Raw genomic sequence first — 24,165 nt, 5'->3', positions numbered from 1 at the left:
GGTTCTGTGAGGTATAAGGCACTTCTCAACTATTCCTGTGCTCCACTGGTTTCTGAATGCAGAGAATAGTATACCAACAGTACTCTATACCTGAACAGCAAGATCAGTCATAAAGTAGAGAGGAGTATGACCCAGGAATCCAAAAATCTGTGTCTGTATCTCATCCATGACAGTTCCTAGATTTGTGGTCTTGACACATTACTTATTCTCACTTCATCTCTGAATCCAAGTTTCTTCAGCTGGAAAGTGGGAATAGTGGTATTACCTTGTAGAACAGGATTGAACAAAATGAATGCAAATTTCCTAGCACAGTGCCTAGCACACAGGGCTCAGTGGTTGCTAACTGCCTTCTCATCTTCTTTATCAGATTCAGGTAAATGTGCTAAGATCTCCTGATCCCTTGCATGGCCTCGTACAATGGAGAAAGGGATTTAAGATGAGAAAAGATAGGAACTTAGGGGTGAAAAATCTTAGATTTCAATTTAAGGAAGAGGATGGAAGGGAATCAGGATGCTTTTCAGAACCAGCTATAAAAAAAAAATAAAACAGTATAAATTTTCATCTTCACTCCTAAGAAGCAATTAATGAATAAAGCAAACAAACAAAAAAGCTGTGACATGGGAATTTTGTGGCAACATCTGTGTGCAGGGATTAGGAGTGGCCGGGTGCATGAGCTAGATTAGGACACTGGAGGGTTTGGGAGATGAGCACAGAGTTAGTCATTTGGCTGAATGCGTTTAATAAATTAGAGTCCAACTGGAGGAACTGGCCTCCCTGGGTGAATTACTTTTCACTTTCATGCATTGGAGAAGGAAATGGCAACCCACTCCAGTGTTCTTGCCTGGAGAATCCCAGGGACGGGGAAGCCTGGTGGGCTGCCGTCTATGGGGTCACACAGAGTCGGACATGACTGAAGTGACTTAGCAGCAGCAGCAGCAGCAGACAAAAATAGTCAACAGAAAGCAGCCTCCACTAAAGAAGAAGTAGTAGAAAGAAAAAATTGACTTGGTTGGCTACTATTTTGATCAGAGTGTGAAATCCTATACTGACTTAGCTTGGTCAGAAAGACATCCTACCACTGATGGAATCACAGACATTTACACAGTCTTTCAGCCATTTATAAGGTGTGACTTTCCAATATATAAATAGAGCTACTCTCCAACTTATCTTTCCTACCTCTACCTCAAAAACTAAGCAGCATAGATTTTCCTAACTTTTTTAATGGGAGGTTCATTCTCCATATTCAGGGGGTTGATTGGCATTCTTTACTTTCAATCTCCTTCCTTCTCCCAAAATTTCAATACCAAATCAGAAACCAACTTACCAAGTTTTGTTTTGCATCATCTCTTAGCTCCATCCTTGCATTACATGCCTTGTGACAGCAACCGCCCCCCCCCCCAATTTCTGAGTAACAGCCTGCTTATTGCCCTCAGCATTTGCCTCTAGTCTTTAAAATTGCCTTAAATCCATTTCAGTCTGCTATGCATATGAATCCTTTACACTAGGAAAACCATTAGTTTCAGTTATATCCCTGTTCAAGAACCAAGAATTAATTAATTCTTATTGACTATCATTTTGTGTCCAATTCCTTTTCCAGGCATTTACATTTCTTTATCATCTAATCTGACCTGATGTCCCACTAGTTTTGGGCAAGACAGTGAAAAATTTGGAAACAAGGTTGGTGTTGTCACCCATTCTTTCTGCTGACAGTTGGATTCTAAGATAAAACGGAAGCAAACAGCGTCGGTACTGGATGTAGCTTTCTGGGTCATGATTCACTATGTGATGAAAGGGGGGGTTCATATCTAGTAATGAGAGACTTGTATCTTATGAACATGGTGTGAGAGGGGAGTGTATTTGCCTAGAGATGGATGGGAAAATGATCAAAAGCTGGAATAACAAGAATCGATCCAAAGTGTAGAACTGCCGATAAAACAAACAGGAGACATGAGGTGCCAGGTGGCACATACAAATAGACAAAGATGTATACATGATTACAAAGGGTACTAAAAATTGTATTTAAGGACATCCCTGGTGATCCAAGGGTTAAGAATCCGCCTGCCAATGCAAAAACAAGACCAGGAGCTGTCTGTGGCTCAGATCATTAACTCCTTATTGCCCAATTCAGACTTAAATTGAAAAAAGTAGGGAAAACCACTAGGCCATTCAGGTAAGACCTAAATCAAATCCCTTATGATTATACAGTGGAAGTGACAAATAGATTCAAGGGATTAGATCTGATAGAGTGCCTGAAGAACTATGGACAAAGATTCATAACACTGTACAGGAGGCAGTGACCAAAACCATCTCCAAGAAAAATAAATATGAAAGGGCAAAATGGTTTTCTTAGGAGGCCTTAGAAATAGCTGAGAAAAGAAGGGAAGCAAAAGGCATAGGAGAAAAGAAAAGATACATCCATCTGAATGCAGAGTTCAAAAGAATAGCAAGGAGAGATAAGAAAGCCTTCACTTAAGTAAGCAATGCAAAGAAATAGAGGAAAACAATAGAATGAGAGAGACTAAGATCTCTTCAAGAAATTAGAGATACCAAGGGACATTTCATGAAAAGATGGGCACAATAAAGGACAGAAATGGTATGGATCTAACAGAAGCAGAAGCAATCAAGAAGAGGTGGCAAGAATATACAGACGAACTGTATAAAAAAGGTCTTAGTGACCCAGTTAAACACAATGGTGTGATCACTCCAGACATCCTGGAGTATGAAGCCAAGTAGGCTTTAGGAAGCATTACTACGAACAAAGCTAGTGGAAGTGATGGAATTTCAGCTGTGCTATTTCAAATCCTAAAAGATGGTGCTGTTAAAGTGTTGCACTCAATATGCCAGCCAATTTGGAAAACTCAGCAATGACCACAGCACTGGAAAAGGTGCTTTCATTCCAACACCAAAGAAGGGCAATGCCAAAGAATGTTCAAACTACCTTATAATTGGGCTCATTTCACATGCTAGCAAGGTAATGCTCAAAATTCTTCAAGCTAGGCTTCATTAGTATATGAACCAAGCACTTCCAGATGTACAAGCTGGATTTAGAAAAGGCAGAGGAACCAAAGATCAAATTGCAACATCCACTGGATCACAGAAAAGGCAAGGGAATTCCAGAAGAGCATCTACTTTTGCTTCGTTGACTATGCTAAAACTTTTGACTATGTGGATCACAACAAACTCTGGAAAATTTTTAAAGAGACAGGAATACCAGACCACCTAACCTTCCTCCTGTGAAACCTATATAGAGGTTAAGAAGCAACAGTTAGAACCGGACATGGAACAACGGACAGGTTCAGAACTGGGAAAGGAGTACATCTGGGCTGTGTATTGTCACCCTGCCTATTTAACTTCTATGGAGAGTACAACATGTGAAATGCTGGGCTGGATGAAGAGAAATATCAAAAATCTCAGATATGCAGATGATACCACCCTAATGGCAGAAAGCAAAGAGCCTCCTGATGAAGTTGAAAGAGGAGAACGAAAAAGCTGACTTAAAACTCAACATTCAGAAAACTAAGATCATGGCATCCAGTCCCATCACTTCATAGCAAATAGACGGGGAAACAATGGAAACAGTGACAGACTTTATTTTCTTGAACTCCAAAATCACTGCAGATGGTGACTGCAACCATGAAATTAAAAGACACTGGCTCCTTGGAAGAAAAGCTATGATAAACCTAGACAGTGTATTAAAAAGAAGAGATATCACTTTGTTGACAAAGGTTTGTATAGTCAAAGCTTTGGTTTTCCCAGTAGTCATGCATGGCTGTGAGAGCTGGACCATAAAGAAGGCTGAGCGCCAAGGAATTGATGCTTTCAAACTGTGTGATGCTCGAGAAGACTCTTGAGAGTCCCTTGGATAGCAAGGAGATCAAACCAGTCAATCCTAAAGGAAATCAACCCTGAATATTCAATGGAAGGACTGATGCTGAAGCTCTAATACTTTGGCCACCTGATGAGAAAAGTCAATTCACTGGAAAAGACCCTGATGCTGGGAAAGACTGAGGGCAGGAAAAGAAGGGTGTGACAGAGGATGAGATGGTTGGATGGCATCATTGGCTCAATGGACATGAGTTTGAACAAACTCCAGGAGGTGGTGAAGGATAGGGAAATCTGTTATGCTACAGTCCATGAGGTCACAAAGAGTCAGACATAACTGAATGACTGAACAACAACTGCTGATGCAAAGAATATGGGTTCAATTCCTGATCTGGGAAGATTCCACATGCCATGGAGCAACTGAGCTGTAAACCACTACTGAGCTTGTGTTCTGCAACAAGAGAAGCCACAGCAATGAGAAGCCTGTGAGCCACAACTAGAGAGTAGCCACTACTCACTGAAACTAGAGAAAGCCCATGAGCAGCAATGAAGAGCTGGAGCGGCTCTCCAGCACAGCCAAACAAACCAACCGTATTTAAGGGCTGGTAGTGCAGTGGTAAAGAAAATGCCTGACAATGCAGGAGACCCAAGAGACACAGGTTTGATTCCTGGATTGAGAAAATCCCTTGGAATAGGAAAGGGCCACCTGGTCCAGTATTCTTGCCTGGAAAACTCCATGGACAGAGGAGCCTGGTGGGCTACAGTCCATGGGGGTGTAAAGAGTCAGACACAACAGCACTTAGCACACACACACGTCTACATGGCAACGTAGCTTTGGACTAAAAATTGGTTTGTGATGGATATTCATGACTGTAAAGATAGAGCACCTAAAATATCTCATGAGTGAGCAGAAAAGGGTGAGGAACAGTATGATATCATCATGAACATTTCTACCAACCTCTTGACCACAAGGGGGAAATGAACAGTGCATCCCTAGTCTCTACTCTTCTGGCACAAGGGAAGTTAGATGAATGAAAGGGAACTTGTACTGGTTAAACATTTGCAGAAAGCCTCATTTGGCTAAAAGAACATTAGACAAGTGTTTCTATTTCCCTTGTTGAAAAGGAATAAAGAAGTTTAACTGGATGAACTCCTAGACCTCACTTTGACCAACAGAAAGACCCTGCTTGCACAAGAGTGAAGCCAGCATAAAAGACATTTTAGGAGAAAGAAGTCACTCCAACTCAGAGGTCCTGACTGTCAAAGAGAAGCCTGGCTATAATAAACAGTCAGGACCTCTAGACTTATTCAGACATAAGAAGGTAAAGGAATAGTTCTTTTAAAAAACATGCCTGCAGGACTAACCCACAAGTTTATAACTAAAATTTAAAAAAGGGGAAGGTACACAAGCAAATGATATACAGGAAGATGGTTAAAAATGCATATGAATTACATTCTGAAAAAGTAGCTCAGAATGATCTGAAAATATTAAGTGACAAACAGAAAGAAAGAAACTAACTAACCCCAAACAATATCTATCAAACCATAGTTGCTGCTGCTACTAAGTCGCGGCAGTCATGTCTGACTCTGTGCGACCCCAGAGACGGAAGCCCACCAGGCTCCCCCATCCCTGGGATTCTCCAGGCAAGAACACTGGAGTGGGTTGCCATTTCCTTCTCCAATGCATGAAAGTGAAAAATGAAAGTGAAGTCACTCAGTTGTGTCCGACTCTTAGCAACCGCATGGACTGCAGCCTACCAAGCTCCTCTGTCCATGGGATTTCCCAGGCAAGAGTACTGGAGTGGGGTGCCATTGCCTTCTCCCAAACCATAGTTGAGAGATGTTTACAGAGTGGACTGGTTAATTCTAAAACAAGAAGAGCAAACAATAGCTTGGTCGACTGCTTGGGACAAGGATGACCAGGTTACTTAACCACTTTTATTGATCTCTGAAGAATTTTGGAAAACAACAGCATCAACAACAAAAAGTCAAAGGTCTAGAAACTAGCAAACTAATCTTTGTTATAAAAACAATTGGAAAAATAGAGATTCTACAAAATATAAACTGTGTGAGCATAATATAAGTCTTAGCCAAGAATCCAAATATTTTAATTAAAATCATATTTTAATTTAATATGATTTTGAAATAAAAATCACATGCAACCTCACTATCAGTTATAACCACAATTAGCATTTTGCTGTGAATTATTTCTAAAATTTCCCCACGTATAAATGTATACACTTTTTAAACTTCTTTTGACCATTTTCAGACTTTTTTCACTCTCTTACGGTGACCATTATTTGGTGTAAATAAATATCCTTCTATATACAGTATTGTCTTCTGTGGCTACACAGTATTTTATTACATAAATAGACCATAATTTATTGCCTGTCCCCCATATTGTTATTTATTATTATTCATTTCTAATGATTAGAGACTATGATCTTTATTATTTCTACTTTAATAATGCATAACTTATAGAGATTTTATTTTAGAGCTAATAGAAAATACATTTTTGTAAATGTTCAGGAGCCCTGGAAAAGAAATTTTATTGTCTATATTTTGGGTATTATACAGCATGTATTTTGAAAATCATATTTGCAGTATTACATAATTCTTCTATTTATTTTTGTTTCTTTACTTGATATATGAAAGCCCTATAGTGACATTTTGAAATCTTTAAACAGGATTCTGTTTTGGATGCAACATTAGTTTTTCTTCTATCAATGTTTATTGATGCATATATTTCTACAGCAGTGTACCTTCGCTGTGAATTGGACTATTTGTTTATATAAAACCACTCTTATTGTCTTAAAGTATTTGTCTTTGCTAGAGAGGGCATGGAGAAAAGGGAACCCTCCTATGTTGTTGGTGGGAATGTAAGTTGGTGTAGCCACTGTGGAAAACAATATGAAGGTTCCTCAAAAAAAAAAAAAAATAGAATTACCATATGATCCAGCAATCCCACTACTGGGCATATATCCAGACAAAACTATATATAATTCAAAAAGATACATGCACCCCCTATGTTCATAGCAGAACTATTCACGATAGCCAAGACATGGAAACAATCTAAATGTCCTTGACAAATGAATGGGTCAAGAAGTGGTGGTACATGTATACAATGGAAAACTACACTGCTATAAAAGAGAATTAAATACCACTTGCAGCAACATGGAGGCAATTAGAGATTAGCCTACTAGGTAAAGTCAGAAAGAGAAAGACAAATACCGTGGGACATCACTTACATGAGGAATCTAAAGTAGGACGCAAATGAACCCATCTATGAAACAGAAGCAGAACCACAGACATAGGAAATAGGATGGTGGCTGTCAAGGTTGGGAGGCGGGTAGGAGAGGGATGGGCTGGGAGTTTGCGGTTACTGGATGCAAACTAGTCTATACAAAATGGATACAACAAGATCCAACTGTATAGCACAGGGAACTATAGTCAATATCCTATGATAAACTATAACAGAAAGAATATGAAAAAGAATGTATATATGTACAAAACTGAGTCACTTTGCTGTGCAGCAGTAATTGTAACAACACTATAATTTAACTATACCTCAATTAAAATAAATATATAAGTATCTTGAAAAGAAACAAAGTATTTGTATTGAGTTGCATTTTGTCTTACATGAATATCATGACTTCTGCTTTAGTGTTTGTTCCACCTGCCTGCTGTATCTTTTCTCAGCATTTCTTTTAATCTTTGTACATTGTTTTGTTTTAGGGATGACTATGGCAAATAACGGAGGAGCCTGGTAGTCTGCAGTCCATGGGGTCGCTGAGGGTCGGACACGACTGAGCGACTTCACTTTCACTTTTCACTTTCATGCATTGGAGAAGGAAATGGCAACCCACTCTAGTGTTCTTGCTTGGAGAATCCCAGGGACGGGGGAACCTGGTGGGCTACAGTCTATGGGGTCGCACAGAGTCAGACACGACTGAAGTGACTTAGCATAGCATAGCATGGCAAATAACATGTGGTTGAATTTTAGTTTTGGTCCCAATACAAAAACCTTTATTAAAAATAGGTCATTGAGTCCATTTATGTTAGTTGTTATAACTGAAGATTTTGACCTTATCATTTTCATGCTCCTTTTAATTTTTTTTTCTCCCTCAAACTCCCCCTCCCATCCAGGTTGCAAAAGACCATTAAGAAGAATTCCATGTGCTATACCATATATCCTTGTTGGTTATCCATTTTAAATATAGCAGTGTGTACATGCCCATCCCAAACTCCTTTTTATTTTTTTTTAAAGCTTCCTTGCCATCTCCTTTATTTTTTGTCTTTTGTCATATGAAATATGTTTTCTTAGATCCCTTGGTTTAGAAGATAGAATAGTGGAGATAAAGATTCTATTTCTATTTTTTTACTTTTTTTTGGCCTCACTGCATAGCATGTGGGATCTCAGTTCCCCAACCAGGGATCCAACCCACATCCCTTGCCGTTGAAGTGTGGAGTCTTAGCCACTGGAGCACCAGGGAAGTTTCAATAACTATTATTTTTTAAACTTTAAATGTCAAGAACACAATGAGTCTCTCATAGTTGAACCAAGGGTTTCAGAACATTTTATTTTCATTGTCCCATCCTGTCCTATATTCTCCAGAGAAATACCAGCCTTTCAGACTTAAAAATGTTTTTTGGTGTCTAAAATCTTCATTTGTTGTTTCATAACTTTGTGTAGCAATACGTATCTTCTCTTTGAAAGTATCTTACTTTTGCATACAATTTAAAAACTGGATTTATAATAATTACTTAGACATCTCTTTTTAAATTGGCTTCAGTACTGATTGCCTATCCTTTATAACATTACTTCCTCCACAGGCTTGATTTGCTTAGCTATAGTTTAAATTCTGCTAGTTTCACCTAATAGACTTAAATTCTGTTGCTGTGTTTGAGTTTCCTCACCACCTTTCTATATCTCATTCCTATCTTTGCATACCATATTTCATTATCACCTCGGCCTTTTCTCCTTGTCTTCTGATTTATAAAGACCATGGCTTCTTGCTCTCTTAAGAGGATTCCAGTCTCCTTTAGGTCCAGCTGGAGGAGCCCATTTATTTTAATTCTGTACACTATTCTTTTATTTTACATTTTCCTTCGTTCCTCTCTGTTTACTCTTCATTCATTCTTAAAGAAGAAAGCACTCTACAGACTCGATGCTTGTCAAAGATCAGGTCTTGGGTCTTGTTCTCTCTGAAGGCTGAATTAACAGTGGCTGGTGGGTGTGCACAGAGCCGAGGCAACATCAAGTCCTAGAATATATTATTCTAGAGTAACTTTTTAATTCTTCTTATTGCCAGAACAAGTTCTACTGTTTGGAAAATGTACCACAATTTTCTTTACAATGTGACCAAAATTTCTTAAGTGTTTAAATAGATACATGTTCATTCTTGAATGGGAAGGAGTACATGTCCATTGCATCAACTTTCTTACATCCTTAAAATTCTTTACTTACTCCTTTGTCACTCAGCATGTTGAAGATTGATAGAAATATGTTGTTTCCTCTACAATTTAGTTTTGTCAAGTTTATTTTATATATTTTGATATTTTATATTATTCAGAATAAAAATATTCAACAACAGTAACTCTTCTAATGGATTATGTCTTTTAGCCACATTTAATGCATCAATCAACATTTCCTGCATTTATTTCTACTTTGTCTAATACGGCTCTCCCTTCTTTCTTTGGTTTACATTTTCCTGGTGTACCTATACTCTTTTTTTCCCTCCTTTCTTCCCCATTCTGTTTAAAACAGCATTTATTTAGAATCAGTTTTTGCCTATTCAGCTTTCTTCATTTTTTAATAGAATGATTAAACCATTCACATGAATGGAATCACAGTATTTGTCCTATTGTAACTAGTTTATTTCACTTAGTGTAACGTCTTCAAAGTTCATCCATGTTGGAGCATGTGTCAGAACTTCCTCCCTTTTTAAGGCTGAGTAATATTTCACTGCATGCATATATTACATTTTATTTATTCATCGATGGACACTTGGGTGACTTCCACCTTTTGTCTACTGTGGATGATGTTCCTCGGATCATGGGTATGCAAATATCTTTTTGTATACTGTGTCTTTCAATTCCTTTGAGTATATAACCATAAGTGGAATTGATGGATCATATGGTATTCTATTTTTAATTTTTTTAGGAACTGAGCTATTGTTTTCCATAGTGGTTGCACCATTTTACAATCATACCAACAATGCACAATGCTTTTAATTTCTCTATAACCTCAGTACCATTTATTTTTTTTTTTTTGACAATAGATATCCTAAAGGATATGAAGTGTTATCTCATTATGATTTTTATTTTCATTTTATTAATGATTAGTGATGTTGATCATCTTTTCATGTGCTTATTTGTCTATTTGCATATTGTCTTTGGAGAAAAGTTTTCAAATCCTTTGCTCATTTTTGAACTGGATTTTTTTCTTATTGTTGAGTTTGGAGAATTCTCTACATATTCTGAATAATAATCCCCTTTCAGATATGTGATTTGCAAATATTTTGACCCATTCTTTGCTGCCTCTGCCATCTTAACTTAGAAATGATAGTGAATTTCTGGGCTGCCACTCTACACCTCTAGGTCCCCACTCTACACCTCCTAATCAGAATCTCAGAGGAGGAAAGTCTCCAGGCAATTTGAATGTAAATAAAAATTCATTCAAGAACTGCTGCCTTGTAAGCATTTAGAAGAGAAAGCAAGGATCCCTTGGAACTAACCGAGTTTCAAGTCATGATGGGTGGTTCCTAAGTCTTTTTAACAGGTCTACCAGTTACATAACTCAGAAAGTGGTAAACAGAGGTTGGAAGCACAGAATGTTTGATAGAGTTTCCCATGAGCCTTACAGGCACAAGGGAGAAATATGTGTTGAATGCAAAGGTAAGGACAGTATGCCCAAAGCCACCATTGAAGTGCAGAGTGTAGTGTAGGGTCTGACACATTGAAGTGATTTTTAGAGAAACTGTTATAGAGCCATAAGAGAATTGCCAGAGGAGGTAAAGACTTAAAAACCCTGTAGTTTGAGAAATCACTGAAGGAACTTCTTGTTCTTAACTTTGCTGAACACCAGTGTCCCTTGGAGACCTTTAAAAAAAATATTCAGGCCCAGGCCCTGACCCTAGACCAATTAAATTAGCATCTCCTGGATTGGGACCCACAAGTGTTGTTACTGCAAAGCTTCCCAGTGATTTTAATGTTTAACCAGCATCGAGGACCACTGGTCTAGAGAAAAGGACCATGTTGACAATCTGTGAGGCTCTAACACAGAAGAGGAATACAAAAGTTTCTGTAAAAACCTCCATGCTTGACCACTCAGTTGGCAGAAGTGGGTACTGGTCTAGCTGGTCAGCAGATGGCTATTGGCATAGCTTGCCTATCAAGCCCAGACTGTCAGTGCTGTGAAAAGCCTCCTCCCTTTGTTAAAAAGGCATGAATCTCCATGACGTGGATCTTTCGAATACTGGCAATACATGTATTAATATCAAGATAAAGGAAAATCGATCTCCCATGATCTCCTTGGCTCTTGTGGTTACACCTGCCCCATAGACTCATCCCTTTCCAACCTGGGTCTCCAGCCACACAGTTCATCTATCAACTACCTCTCCATCTGGATCTCTCACTAACACTGCAAATTCCGGAGGCTTCAAACTGAACTCATCAATAATCCCGCTACAGCTCCTCGATGGAACCACTATCCTCCCAGATGAACCAGGTAGAAGCCTGAGAACTGTCCTAGGTTCCCCTGCCCCCTCACTACCTTCACATCCACCTAATCGCCAGTTCTTTCCTGATTCTGTCCTTCCTTTCATCTGAACTACCTTGTCTAGCCCTCATAGCTCCTAAACTCTCAGAAAAGCCTCCCTTGGGTAGCCCTGCTTCCTGTCTTCTTTCCTCCCAACCCTGCAGTTAGAGGGGCTGCTCTAATGTTAAAATCTGATCCGATCAAATTTTAAGTTCCCACTTAAAATTTCTCAGTGACTCCTCACTATCTACCAGAACAGATCCACACTATTTAACTTGGGAGACAAGGCCCTCCTATCCACATATCTAGACTCATCTCCTATCTCAACTCATCTCCACTTCTCAACTCAGTTCTCACTCCATCAACACGGTACACAAGAGCTACCTCTGAGCCTTCACTTATACTGTTCCCTTTACTACAATGTATTACCCACACTTATTTCTTCACTTAACCTCTAGCCAGCTTTTACACTTTGGCCGAAGCCCATCTACTCCAGAGAGTATTACCTGACTTCCTTGGTGACCTTCCTCTGACTCTCATCTAAAGATAATGCTGCATGATGTCTGTTTCTGTCTCTGTCTCTGGTCTACCCAGTTCTACCCAGCTCCCCTAGAACCAGTTGGTCCTATGCCCAGCAACTCATCCTGTGTCTAGCACAGAGAGGGTTCTCAATATTTATTGACTGGTTTAATGTTGATCAGATGATTGAGTGAACCTCCTCAGGAGTGCATTTTCCAGGATATTCATGATTTAGGGCTTAGGAACCATGGGGGCTCTGGGGCAGAGTGGAAATTGCCCCAACTATAGGAAAATATGGCTACTGACTTCCTGTTGGGAAAGATCATTTTTTGTGGGATCATGTTCTCATCCTGGCATGAGAAAAGGGCAAGGACAGTCTCCTACCAGTGGGTGACCTGGGGTCAGGATCTGGGGGCCATGGATATCCTTGTTGACGAGACCTTGGGACAGGGAGTGTGGGGGACTGGGTAACAGCACCCATTTTGCATGACTCTCAAGGATCCTGGAAGGAACACTATGGTCCTGGGGGACTGAGAGAGCCTTCTCTGGCTCCTTCACGTTATCTGAAAGGCAGGGGCACCGAGGCAGCAGGTACAGTGCTATAGGCTGCTGTCCCAGAGCAGAGAGGTGAAAAAATGCATCCAGGAATGAAAACATTTGGGCCAAAACAATTCATGAATTTCAGCATCAAGGGTCAAAGTGGCCTTGCTGACCTCTGGCCACTTGGCACTTTCACATCAGGTCATAAAACAGGAACGTGAAAACTTGGTGTCTGGGCAGATGACACCATCTATGCCTTAAACAAAGAGAAAACTTTCCATGCAGACTCACATAGAAAGGAGGGATGGGCCCAAATGGCCAGCCGCTGCTTGGTTACTGAGTTTTATCCCGCATCCCTTTCCTTGCCATAGTAGACTCTTCTACTCTTCACAGCCTCTGCTTCGGTGAATCACTCTAGTGAGATGAGGCCAATGACATCCAAGCTACCTGCCTCACACTTATGACTGGAATCAGGAAAGACCATAGATACAAATACACTGTTATCTTCCAAGTGTGGCACATGTCTAAAGGATAGTTATTATTATTGTGATTTCATCATCAAAAAGTGTACAGACACAAATACTGTATATTAACTCACATATATGGAATCTAGAAAGATGGTACCAATGATCCTACATGCAGGGCAGCAAAGGAGATATGGACATAAAGAACAGACTTTTGGACTTGGTGGCACAAGGAGAGGGTGAAATGATTTGTGAGAATAGCATTGAAACATATACATTACCATATGCAAAACAGACAAAAGGTGCAAGTTTGATGTATGACGCAGGGCACCCAAAGCCAGTGCTCTGTGACAACCTGGAGGGATAGGGTGTGGAGGGAGGCAGGAAGGGGCTTCAGGATGAAGGGACACATGTATAAAGGATAGGGGGTGGAGGGAGGCAGGAAGGGGCTTCAGGATGAAGGGACACATGTATAAAGGATAGGGTGTGGAAGGAGGCAGGAAGGGGCTTCAGGATGAAGGGGGCACATGTTTAAAGGATAGAGGGTGGAAGGAGGCAGGAAGGTGGTTCAGGATGAAGGGGACACATGTATAAAGGATAGGGGGTGGAGGGAGGCAGGAAGGAGCTTCAGGATGAAGGGACACATGTATAAAGGATAGGGTGTGGAAGGAGGCAGGAAGGGGCTTCAGGATGAAGGGGACACATGTATAAAGGATAGGGTGTGGAAGGAGGCAGGAAGGGGCTTCAGGATGAAGGGGGCACATGTTTAAAGGATAGAGGGTGGAAGGAGGCAGGAAGGTGGTTCAGGATGAAGGGGACACATGAATAAAGGATAGGGTGTGGAAGGAGGCAGGAAGGGGCTTCAGGATGAAGGGAACACATGTATACCTATGGCCGATTCATACTGATGTATGGCAATATTGTAAAGTAGTTATCCTCCAATTAAAATAAATAAATAAAAAATTTAAAAAGTCTACAAACAATACATGCTGGAGATGGTGTGCAGAAAAGGGAAACTTCCTACACTATTGGTGGGAATGTAAATTGGTATAGCCACTATGGAGAACAGTTTGGAGATTCCTTAAAAAGCTAATATAGAGCTACTATATGCTCCAGGAATCCCACTCCTGGGCATATATCTGGAGAAAACCATAATTGGAAAAGATGCACGCACCCCAGTGTTCATTGTGGCACTATTTACAACAGCCAAGACATGGAAGCAACCTAAATATCCATGGACAGAGAAATGGAAATAGAAGAAGTTGTATGTGCATACAATGGAATGTTACTTAGCCATAAAAAATGAAATAATGCCTTTGCTGTAACCTGGATGGACCCAGAAATTATCATACTAAGCGAAGTCAGATAGAGAAAGACAAATATCATATGATATCACTTATATGCAGAATCTAAAAAAAATGATACAAATGAACTTATTTATAAAACAGAAACAGATTCACAGACTTAGAAAACAAACTTATGGCTACCAAAGAGGAAACATGATGGGGAGGGATAAATTAGTAGTTTGGGATGAGCATATACACACTACTATATATAAAACAGATAATCAACAAAGATGTACTGTATAGCAATATTTTGGAATAACCTAGATGGGAGGAGAATTTGAAAAAGAATGGCTATACACATACACACAACTGAATCACTTTGCTGTAGCTGAAACTAACAGAACATTGTAAATCTATACTACAATATAAAATAAAATAAAATTTTAAAGTCTTCTCTTCCTTGGACTTTTTCTCTCTGTGTTCTGTGTCCTGCCATGGAGACCTTTCAGCTCCATTTCCCATTTGAACAATAAGCTTGCTCCTCCTTTCTCCTATTAAACCATGATACCAGGAAAGAATCTTTAATTTTCACTGAGACATCAATGATTAAGAGGTTAATTCCTAGAGAATAAGAGAACATTTCTGCAGAAAACAAAGCCTTAGGCTTCTTCAGAATCAAAGATGGAGAGAAGAAGTATGCCCTGGAGAAAGCACTCAGGAAGAGTTGTGTGACCTTGGCCTGTCCGGAAAGTGTGAGCCCATGCAGGGCCCTTTCCTTTAGATGGAGGATTCCTCATGTTGAAGAGGAAGGCCTGGGACCAACTGCTTCTCTGGCTCCTTCTCTGGTCTCATGTTCAGTGATGCTAGAGAATATTAGATCTGCCTCAAAGTAATACAGTCTCTTGGCCTAACAATAATATTCCAGGGTCTCAAGACAACATACAGTTGAGATCATTAAACCACTCTCCTTAATCTGTACAGAATCACTGTGAACCACCACTCCACCACTACTATCATTACCATGAACCAACACTCCACTGCCACCACATCATCACAATCACCATTATCCACATGGCAGATACAATTCTACTTTTTTAAATGGGAAAAAAAACTTATAAAAATGTCTTAACTTAAGGGGTTGATGTTAATCCTAGGAAACATTCAGTTCAGTTCAGTCCCTCAGTCGTGTCCGACTCTTTGCGACCCCACGCAGCACGCCAGGCGTCCCTGTTCATTACCAACTCCCGGAGTTCACTCAGACTCACATCCATCGAGTGTGATGCCATCCAGCCATCTCATCCTCTGTCGTCCCCTTTTCCTCCTGCCCCCAATCCCTCCCAGCATCAGAGTCTTTTCCAATGAGTCAACTCTTTGCATCAGGTGGCCAAAGTATTGGAGTTTCAGCTTCAGCATCAGTCCTTCCAATGAATACCCAGGACTGATCTCCTTTAGGATGGACTGGTTGGATCTCCTTGCAGTCCAAGGGACTCTCAAGAGTCTTCTCCAACACTGCAGTTCAAAAGCATCAATTCTTTGGTACTCAGCCTTCTTCACAGTCCAACTCTCACATCCATACATGACCACTGGAAAAACCATGGCCTTCACTAGACAGACTGTTGTTGGCAAAGTAATATCTCTGCTTTTCAATATGCTATCTAGGTTGGTCATAACTTTCCTTCTAAGGAGTAAGCATCTTTTAATTTAATGGCTGCAGTCACCATCTGCAGTGATTTTGGAGCACAAAAAAATAAAGTCTGACACTGTTTCCACAGTTTCCCCATCTATCTGCCATGAAGTGATGGGACCAGATGCCATGATCTTCGTTTTCTGAATGTTGAGCTTTAAGCCAACTTTTTCCACTCTCCTCTTTCATCAAGGGGCTTTTTAGTTCCTCTTCACTTTCTGCCATAAGGGTGGTGTCATCTGCATGTCTGAGGTTATTGATATTTCTCCCAGCAATCTTGATTCCAGCTTGTGCTTCTTTCAGCCCAGCGTTTCTCATGATGTACTCTGCATATAAGTTAAATAAGCAGGGTGACAATATACAGCCTTGACGTACTCCTTTTCCTATTTGGAACCAGTCTGTTGTTCCATGTCCAGTTCTAACTGTTGCTTCCTGACCTGTATATAGGTTTCTCAAGAGGCAGGTCAGGTGGTCTAGTATTCCCATCTCTTTCAGAATTTTCCACAGTTTATTGTGATCCATAGTCAATAAAGCAGAAATAGATGTTTTTCTGGAACTCTCTTGCTTTTTTCGATGATCCAGTGGATGTTAGCAATTTGATCTCTGGTTCCTCTGGCTTTTCTAAAACCAGCTTGAACATCTGGAATTTCGTGGCTCATGTATTGCTGAAGCCTGGCTTTGAGAATTTTGAGCATTACTTTACTAGTGTGTGAGATGAGTGCAATTGTGCGGTAGTTTGAGCATTCTTTGGCATTACAAAAGAGGATTTGGAATGAGCTTTTAGGACTGAAGTTGTGATCTTGAGAAATCAACATGGGTTAACTGCTAGTAGTTTATGTCAAAGTAACAAATTGTTTCTTTGACAACATTAGGCAGGGAGATGGGGGAAACACCAGTGAGAAGGAGTATCTTGACTTTATCAAGGCCTTTGATAAGATTCCTCTGATAATCTTCTGAAGAAGAATAATTATGGATTGAGTGACAGTACAAGAAGATAAATTATCTTAAAAAGTGCTGTGTATTTATTGAATTGACATCTATCTATCAGGAGCATATATTGGAATGCTCCAGAATGCTGTAATGTTTATCATTTTTTTATTGATGACTTAGTTGAAGAGGTCATACTCATGTTTAGGGACAATAGGAAGCCAGCTGGAAGGGACAGGATACATTCTGGGTGACAGGATCAAAGCCAGAAATATCTGGGCAAGCTGGCAAGAGAGATTAAATTAAACAAAACAAAATTGGGAATAAATGCAAGGGCTCTGTATTTGGGTCCCAGGTAGCATCTCTACAAATATGGGATGGGAGGGCAGCAGCAAGCAGGGGATACAGTTCAAGAGCAAGTTTAAAAGAAAGTTGGGTTTTTTTCAACGGATATGAAACTCAACAGCTATAATTTGTATAGCAGCTAGTTCAGCCTGACAGGGTTTTAACAGAAACATGAGATGTAGAATAAAGGAAGTGATCATCTCATGCCACATGGTGCTGATTAAGCCTTCTTTGAAATGTTATGCTTTATTCATTAAGAATAAAGAAATTAAGAAAAACTGGGGCAAGAGAGTGAGGATGATCCTGGAGCCAGTGACCTTTGGGGGCAGATAGAGCAGTGGGGAGGGCACAGGCCATGGAGTTGGAGCCTGGTTATATCAATAGCTGGCTGTGATTGGATATTGTAGATTCTAACCAAGCCAGTATTTCTATCCAGGGCTGATGATCAACTTCCCTGAGCAGCACAGATGGTGGTGGTTGACTGGTCTGCTCTCTTAGGTTTTGGTCCTCTGGTCAGATCACATTATGGGTGGGTTCCTTTCTCTTGACCTCACCCATCCAGGGACAGTCTTTTATGCCCCCAGGCAAATTTTTACACTCTTGAAATGCCAATGCGTGCATTCTCCAATATGGCAGCTGGAAGCTATATATGGCATTTCAGCACTTAAAATATGACTGAGAAACTGAAAGTTTAATTTTCTTTAATTTTAATGAAGTGAAAATGGCAAGTCACATGTTTAAATACACTGCACAGTTCTAGACAGCTTTCAGATGCGTTTCTGAGACTGATCGATCTGAGCAGAATCAAGATGCATCAAAAGAGAAATGCACAGGGAGCACCCAGCATAGTACCTGGAAAATTCTCTTGTTCAGTCAGTGCACTGAATTGCCTACTGTGCGAAAGTACTAGTTTAGGTGCTGGGGCACAGCGCTAGCTATACTTCTAGGAGTTCACATTTTAGTGGGGGATAGGCAGGTAAGTGGAGAAGGCAATGGCAACCCACTCCAGTACTCTTGCCTGGAGAATCCCATGGACGCAGGAGCCTGGTGGGCTGCCGTCTACAGGGTCGCAGAGAGTCGGACACGACTGAAGCGACTTAGCAGCAGCAGCAGGCAGATAAGTGATGTCACCACAGAGAGCTAAGTGTATGCACAGCTATAGCAGAGAGATCGCTAACCTAGATGAACAGCTGAGGAAGGATTACTAGAAAATTTTAAGACCTGAGCTGAGTCTTAAACAAGTAGACCTCATGCTGGAGGCTCAATGGATATTTATTCCACTTACAAGATTATATTCCAAGGCTGCCAAGCCCACTGCTGGTGGCAGAGGTGGCTGTGGGGCAAACGCAGCCCTAGAGAAAATTCATAGCTAGGGGCAATTAATTTTATTCGAAAATCTCCCCTTTTGTATTGCTTAATTTCTCTTCTGTGGCCATATTTTCTTCACTTGAGGACATTTTTTGCTGATGTGTATAACCTTAATTTTCACTGCATGATTAGTAGTCCCTAACCATGAGTGGGTAGAGGCAGTGGGTAGTTGAGCAGGTGAATTTTGTTACGTATAAAGATAACTCACTATGGTTTGGTTGTGGAATTCTATTACTACTTGGTGTAAACAAACAGCTTGGTGAAAATAGGCAGTGTGTGAAGAAGCTGTCACTGACTGGCTGGGCTGGCTGAATTGGGCTCTGATAGTGATGTACCTTCTAAGAGTGGGGGCTAATCTATTAATTTGTGTGGAGAAGTAGGATGTTATGCCACTTATATTTTACACAGTAGTCTGTTCAAAGGTAGTAAGTGATGTCTAGCCAGAGAATTCTGCAACTGATACTTGTTCACACACAAAAAAACAGGCATGGCCATATAGTGTGTGGTTTTCACAATCACACTTGAGTGTATACATCAGGGAAATATGTGTTATCCCTCCCCCATGAAGCCAGAGGAATGCCCATGAGGGCTGGACTGGTCGTGTGAGGAGACCCTCCTATAGGTCACCTGCTTTGACTGTGGCAGAGTTGCCTCAAGGGGATGGAAGTATAAACTGGTGTATCCTTTTCGAAAACCAGCTTGTCATAATTACTAGGAACTTTCAAACATTCATGCCCTTTGGCCCAGTGATTTAACTTCTGGGCATCTATACACAGGAAGTATTTGGAAATGCCTGCAGGAAGACTGCACAGAGATGTTGTGCAGATTTATGTTGTTGCTAAACACAGAAAACAATTTAAATGACTAACAAAATAATAATACGCAGCCATGTGAAGGACTTTCACTATAATACTATTTAGGAGAAAAAGCAGAGAAGCAATAGCTATAGAGGCTAAGCAACCCCTCAGTTGTTGAACAACCTGGGTTTGAATCCTGACTCTGCTGCTTACAAGTGGTGGGCTTGGGAAGTCCCCTGAACTCTCTGGGGTTGATAATACTGCCTCAGGACTTTTGAGGATTACATGGCACAGAATTTAAAATACTTAACACTTCCAAGTTACGTTGCCAGGCCATGATAAAGTCGCTTCAGTCATGTCTGATTCTTTGTGACCCTATGGACTGTAGCCTGCTTGGGCTCCTCTGTCCATGGGATTCTCCAGGCAAGAATACTGGAGTGGGTTGCTCTGCCCTCATCCAGGGGATCTTCCCCACCCAGGGATCGAACCCATGTCTCCTGTAGCTCCTGTATTATAGGTGGATTCTTTACCGCTGAGCCACCAGGGAAGCCTGCAAGGTACATCAGGCATCCACTAAATGTTGGCTCTCCCTGGACTGTACAATTTCAAGGCATAAAAGCTGGAAAGGAAATATATTAGCCTTGTGGAAATGTCTGTAGTTTGATTCTTTGTACACTTTTCAACTTCCCAACATTCAATGTGAATTATTTTTATACTAAAAATGTATATTTCATAATGTTGCGATACAACAAGCAACATTTTTTTTTTTAAGTTTACCACAACAAAAATTGTGCTTCTCTTCCAGAGGATGAGCTAGGGATCAGTAGTAGAGGAAAGAGCTGCTGTTTTATGGGTACTTCCTGGAGCAGAGCCTCAGGCATGCACAGCTGGGACCTCTAGGAGTGCAACTGTTGGTGGCATCCGCCCCCACCTGTTGAAGGTGCTCTGGGATATCTGAGGGGGAGTTGGAACAGATGTCCTTAGTAGTTTTTCCCCTCTCTGAAAGTCTAGATTCCAAGATGCTCTGATTGTTTATTATTATCTCCCCATGTCTTGGTTGATCTGAACCAAACACTGACACGAAACTGTCAGACAGGAAAGACTCATCTGCTTGCTCCCCATTTCCACCCCCTCCCCCCCCCCCCGCCCCAAATGCTTGTAATAACGCCTACCAGTGCTATTCATAAAGGTTAAGGGTGATCCCTAAAGACACGGATGAAAGGAATAGTAGGAAGGTTAGATTAATGGCAGCCTTTTATTCGATAACTATAATTTACCTTCAGAACCGAGGCAAACACAGCCCTTTTAAACTAAACTAAGTCCCCTCCCATCTTAGGACAAAGCTCTGAAATGAGAGGAGCACAAAGTATGTGTGCGTGGGTGACCAAATACTGATGACCTTTGCCCCCTGTGATCTAATACCCTTCGTTGACAACGAGGGGTACCCTGTGCTCCAGCAAGTGACTTTGGGGGGCTGTTTTTAAAACAAAAACTCCCAGGCACCGAAGCAACGGCGTCGTCTCCCCCTTTCGAACCCGAGCCCTGTATTCTCACCAATGCCCCTCATCAGTGATGTTTTCTGGTCCACACCTCCCAAACCAAAGCGCGTTACCCTAAGTCCCGAAAAGAAAAAGGACGAACAGCTCTCTCAGGGCCCTCTCCGGACCGCGAGGTCATCGTATGCTAATAAAGCAGGAGGAGACAGTCGCCCCGAGCCCGCCTGCAAGCGCGCCAGCGGGTTCGCAGCTCTCCCGCGCGCCACTGCGGCGCAGCCACAAATCACCGCGCGTGCCGCAGACCCTTCTGCCCTTCCGCGGGGAAAGAGGGGGGATGCTGAAAGGTCTTCCCCGCCACTCTGAGTCCCGCACCTGGGTTGCTCACACCTGGGAGCTGCCTCTTCGCTCCTGTCTCGTGCTTCCCGCTGCAGCGATGGCGCGGATGAGTGCAGCGCATCGGATTCACCTGTAGGGCTTTTTCGAACTCCACAGCCCTCCTCCTCAAATTCTAGTCCACTTGTCCAGAGGAAGAAAATCTCTGAAAGTGCCCGATGAGTGGACTGGTGGAGTTTTCGAAAGCCCCACAGGTGATACTATATGCACGCACATGCACAAACATCTTTTGAGTCCGAAACTAAACAGGTCAACCCGACCTCCCTGACCCTCTTCTCCTTCCGTAGCTTCTATTTGTCAAGGTCTCCGCGTTCTCTTCAGCTTCCCTTTACGCTCCCCCAGCACGGGGGCTTTGTGGAGTCCCCCCAAAGTCCCGGAACCCTGCGGGACGGTCAGAGGTTTGGCGGCCAGACGTTAGAAAAAGTGTCCCCGCTCTTTGCTGCCCTTGTGCACTCTGGGGCGCGAAGTGGATACCAAAGGTAAGTCTAGAAGAGGGGAAATCTGAACAGTTGCTTCAGCACCCTGCGTGGAGCCAGGCCGCCTCCCGCCCGCACACTTTGAGGTTCGGAAGGTCCTTCCAATCAAAGAGGAAGCCGGTGCCCCACCCTGGGCGGCTCCCCGTGCCCTCACACTGCCAGGGGGGCATCTCCTCCTGTAGGGGCTGTGCGGCAGGTGGCATCGTCAGGAGGGGGGCGCTGGCATCGTCAGGAGGGGGGCGCCGTGGCCTCGGCTGCAGCTCCCTCCCCTGGCCGTGGGACCGGCTCCCGCTTTGGCCCCCTTTTCCAACTTGCTGCAGCTCGCGACCCCAGCCCGAGCCCCCTCCGCCGCGCGGGCCACGTCTTACCTCTGCAAGCAACACTTGGTTGCGCGGTTCTCCGGCGCGCTCCTTCCTCGGGGCTTATTCCCTTACTTGGGAGGAAAGAGGAACCGAGAGACTGAAAGGGGACCGAGGCTGGCGTCTGGGCGTCTGCCCGCCCGCGCAGCCTTCCCGGGGAGGGGGATGGAGCTCGGGTGGGCGCCGCAGGAGCTCCGGCGGCCCGGTTGGGGTTAGGCGGCGCTGGGGTCTCTGCTCGCCCAGGTACCCGCGGCTCCGGAGCGGTGCGTGTCGGCGGCCAGCTACTACGGCACTGCGGCGCCCTGCCCCTCGCAGCCGGCAAGTCCGGCTGCCACTCTCACGGCGGAGCCCTGCCCCCGGGCGCAGAGCCCGCCCCCGCCACACACCCGCGTGCGCGCGCACACGCGCAATACACCCGCGCGTGCACACACGCGTGAATGCGGTGGGCTCAGAGCGAACCCGCGCCTCTTTGGTGGTTCGGGCACTTCTCACTGGTAGGGCTTCGGTCCGGGAAGGAGGAGTTAGAGGCTGAGGGATTTAGAAAGGCTGCAGCAGTGGTGGGCTGCGCAGAGAGGCCCAAGGCCAGGTGACTCAGGGGACAGGGACAACTGTTTGACAAATACCTACAGCTCAGCCAGGGCCTCGGCTGCCTCACTATCTCGACCAAGTCAAAGAAAAACAAAAAATGAAAAGTCAACAAATTTTCTCCGTTTCCTAGGCACTCAGTGTCTCCAGCATCTAAATCATTACCCCTGCCCAAGGGCGCATTTCAGAGGCAGGGGATTGGTGACTGTTCCATCTGAAAAAATTTCTCCCATCGAAGATGTAGGGGGACCATCGCAGCCCACCGAAGTTGGGCTCTGATCGCTGGATCAGGTCTTAGGACTGAGGCTTAATTTCCTTTCTCCTTTACTTTTAGGTGACCACGGGCTGTTTTCCTTCACAGCAAATAGATCACTTCTTACTTTTAAAATGTAGAAAAGCACAGAAAAGGGGCTGGAAGAGAGGGGTAAGGAATGAAGGCCAGCATTGGCCAGGACACTGCTCTTTCCATGACGTGCAGGTCTGTATGGGGTGATGGTGGTGGAGAGGACACTATCTCAGGCATGTCACACCAGCAGAGTGTGTCTGTCCATTTCACACCACATTTAAAGTCATCCAGAGTTTGGCCTCTCATCTGTAAAATATGTAGAGTTTTCCAGTTTCCACAACTGAGAATTCTTTTCTGCCAGCAGGCAGTGAAGGTCCCGGGTCAGGACTGCAGCCAAGAAGCTTTCTGATGATGCTGAGGCACCAAGGGGCCCTGGGGGTCTGGGCATTTGGGGAAGACAAATGGGCATTTGGGGAAGACACTCAAACATGAGTGTCAGATAGCACTGAAGATCCTGATGGTCAGTGTCCATATTGGGCCATTTGTAGGCAAGCCAATGGGGTACATGAGAAACTGAAGCTCAGAGATTTCCCCAGGTTTCACATGGTAGTGAAGGCAGTGCCAATACCAAGAACCTTGTGTTCATACTTCATCTGACTATTCACCTATCATCTATTCTCTCTCATCCTGGCTTGGTTCTTTAAGTTCCCTTCAGTTAGAATGAAATAATCCTGGTGAGGGGGCTCTCAAAGGTCTTTTATCTTTTCTTGTTTCCCTCTCAGTCCCTGACTCATTCATTTCATGACTGTCTATTAAGCTCCTGCTGTGTCGTCAGGCACTTTCCCTTGACTCTAGTCCTGAGCCTTACTTGGGAAAAAAGAGGACCTAAGAGACAGAAAGGGCTTAGAACTGTCTGTCTCAGGCTTACTGTATATATTTCCACTCTGCTAGGTTGGGCGGATATGCAAGACAAAATCCTTGCCTTCTGAACCACGTTCTCTGTGGAGGAAAACATGAGTGTGTGCACACACGTGTCACAAGATAACCATTCTTGTTCTC

The 24,165-nt window shown here is 42.8% G+C and overlaps 1 protein-coding gene across 4 annotated transcripts in view; it reads right to left on the bottom strand.

The window, feature by feature from the left end:
• The window catches only part of DGKG (diacylglycerol kinase gamma), a 226,452-nt gene extending 203,847 nt beyond the window's left edge, over window positions 1–22,605 (bottom strand). For 2 of the 4 annotated variants that reach the window (XM_024995253.2, XM_024995255.2), the window contains exon 1: window positions 22,245–22,603. The gene's annotated coding sequence lies outside the window, so the exon portion shown is untranslated. Of the gene's footprint in view, window positions 1–22,244 lie in introns of all 4 variants that reach the window. The other 2 variants (XM_059888290.1, XM_002684869.6) reach the window with 2 other exon arrangements.
• Between the last annotated feature and the right edge of the window lie 1,560 nt (window positions 22,606–24,165).

Source organism: Bos taurus, chromosome 1 (genome assembly GCF_002263795.3).
Source record: "Bos taurus isolate L1 Dominette 01449 registration number 42190680 breed Hereford chromosome 1, ARS-UCD2.0, whole genome shotgun sequence".
In the NCBI taxonomy this organism is placed as follows: Eukaryota; Metazoa; Chordata; class Mammalia; order Artiodactyla; family Bovidae; genus Bos; species Bos taurus.
The sequence above is the reverse complement of the archived record's forward strand: the minus strand, read 5'-3'. Positions and strand labels throughout refer to the sequence as shown.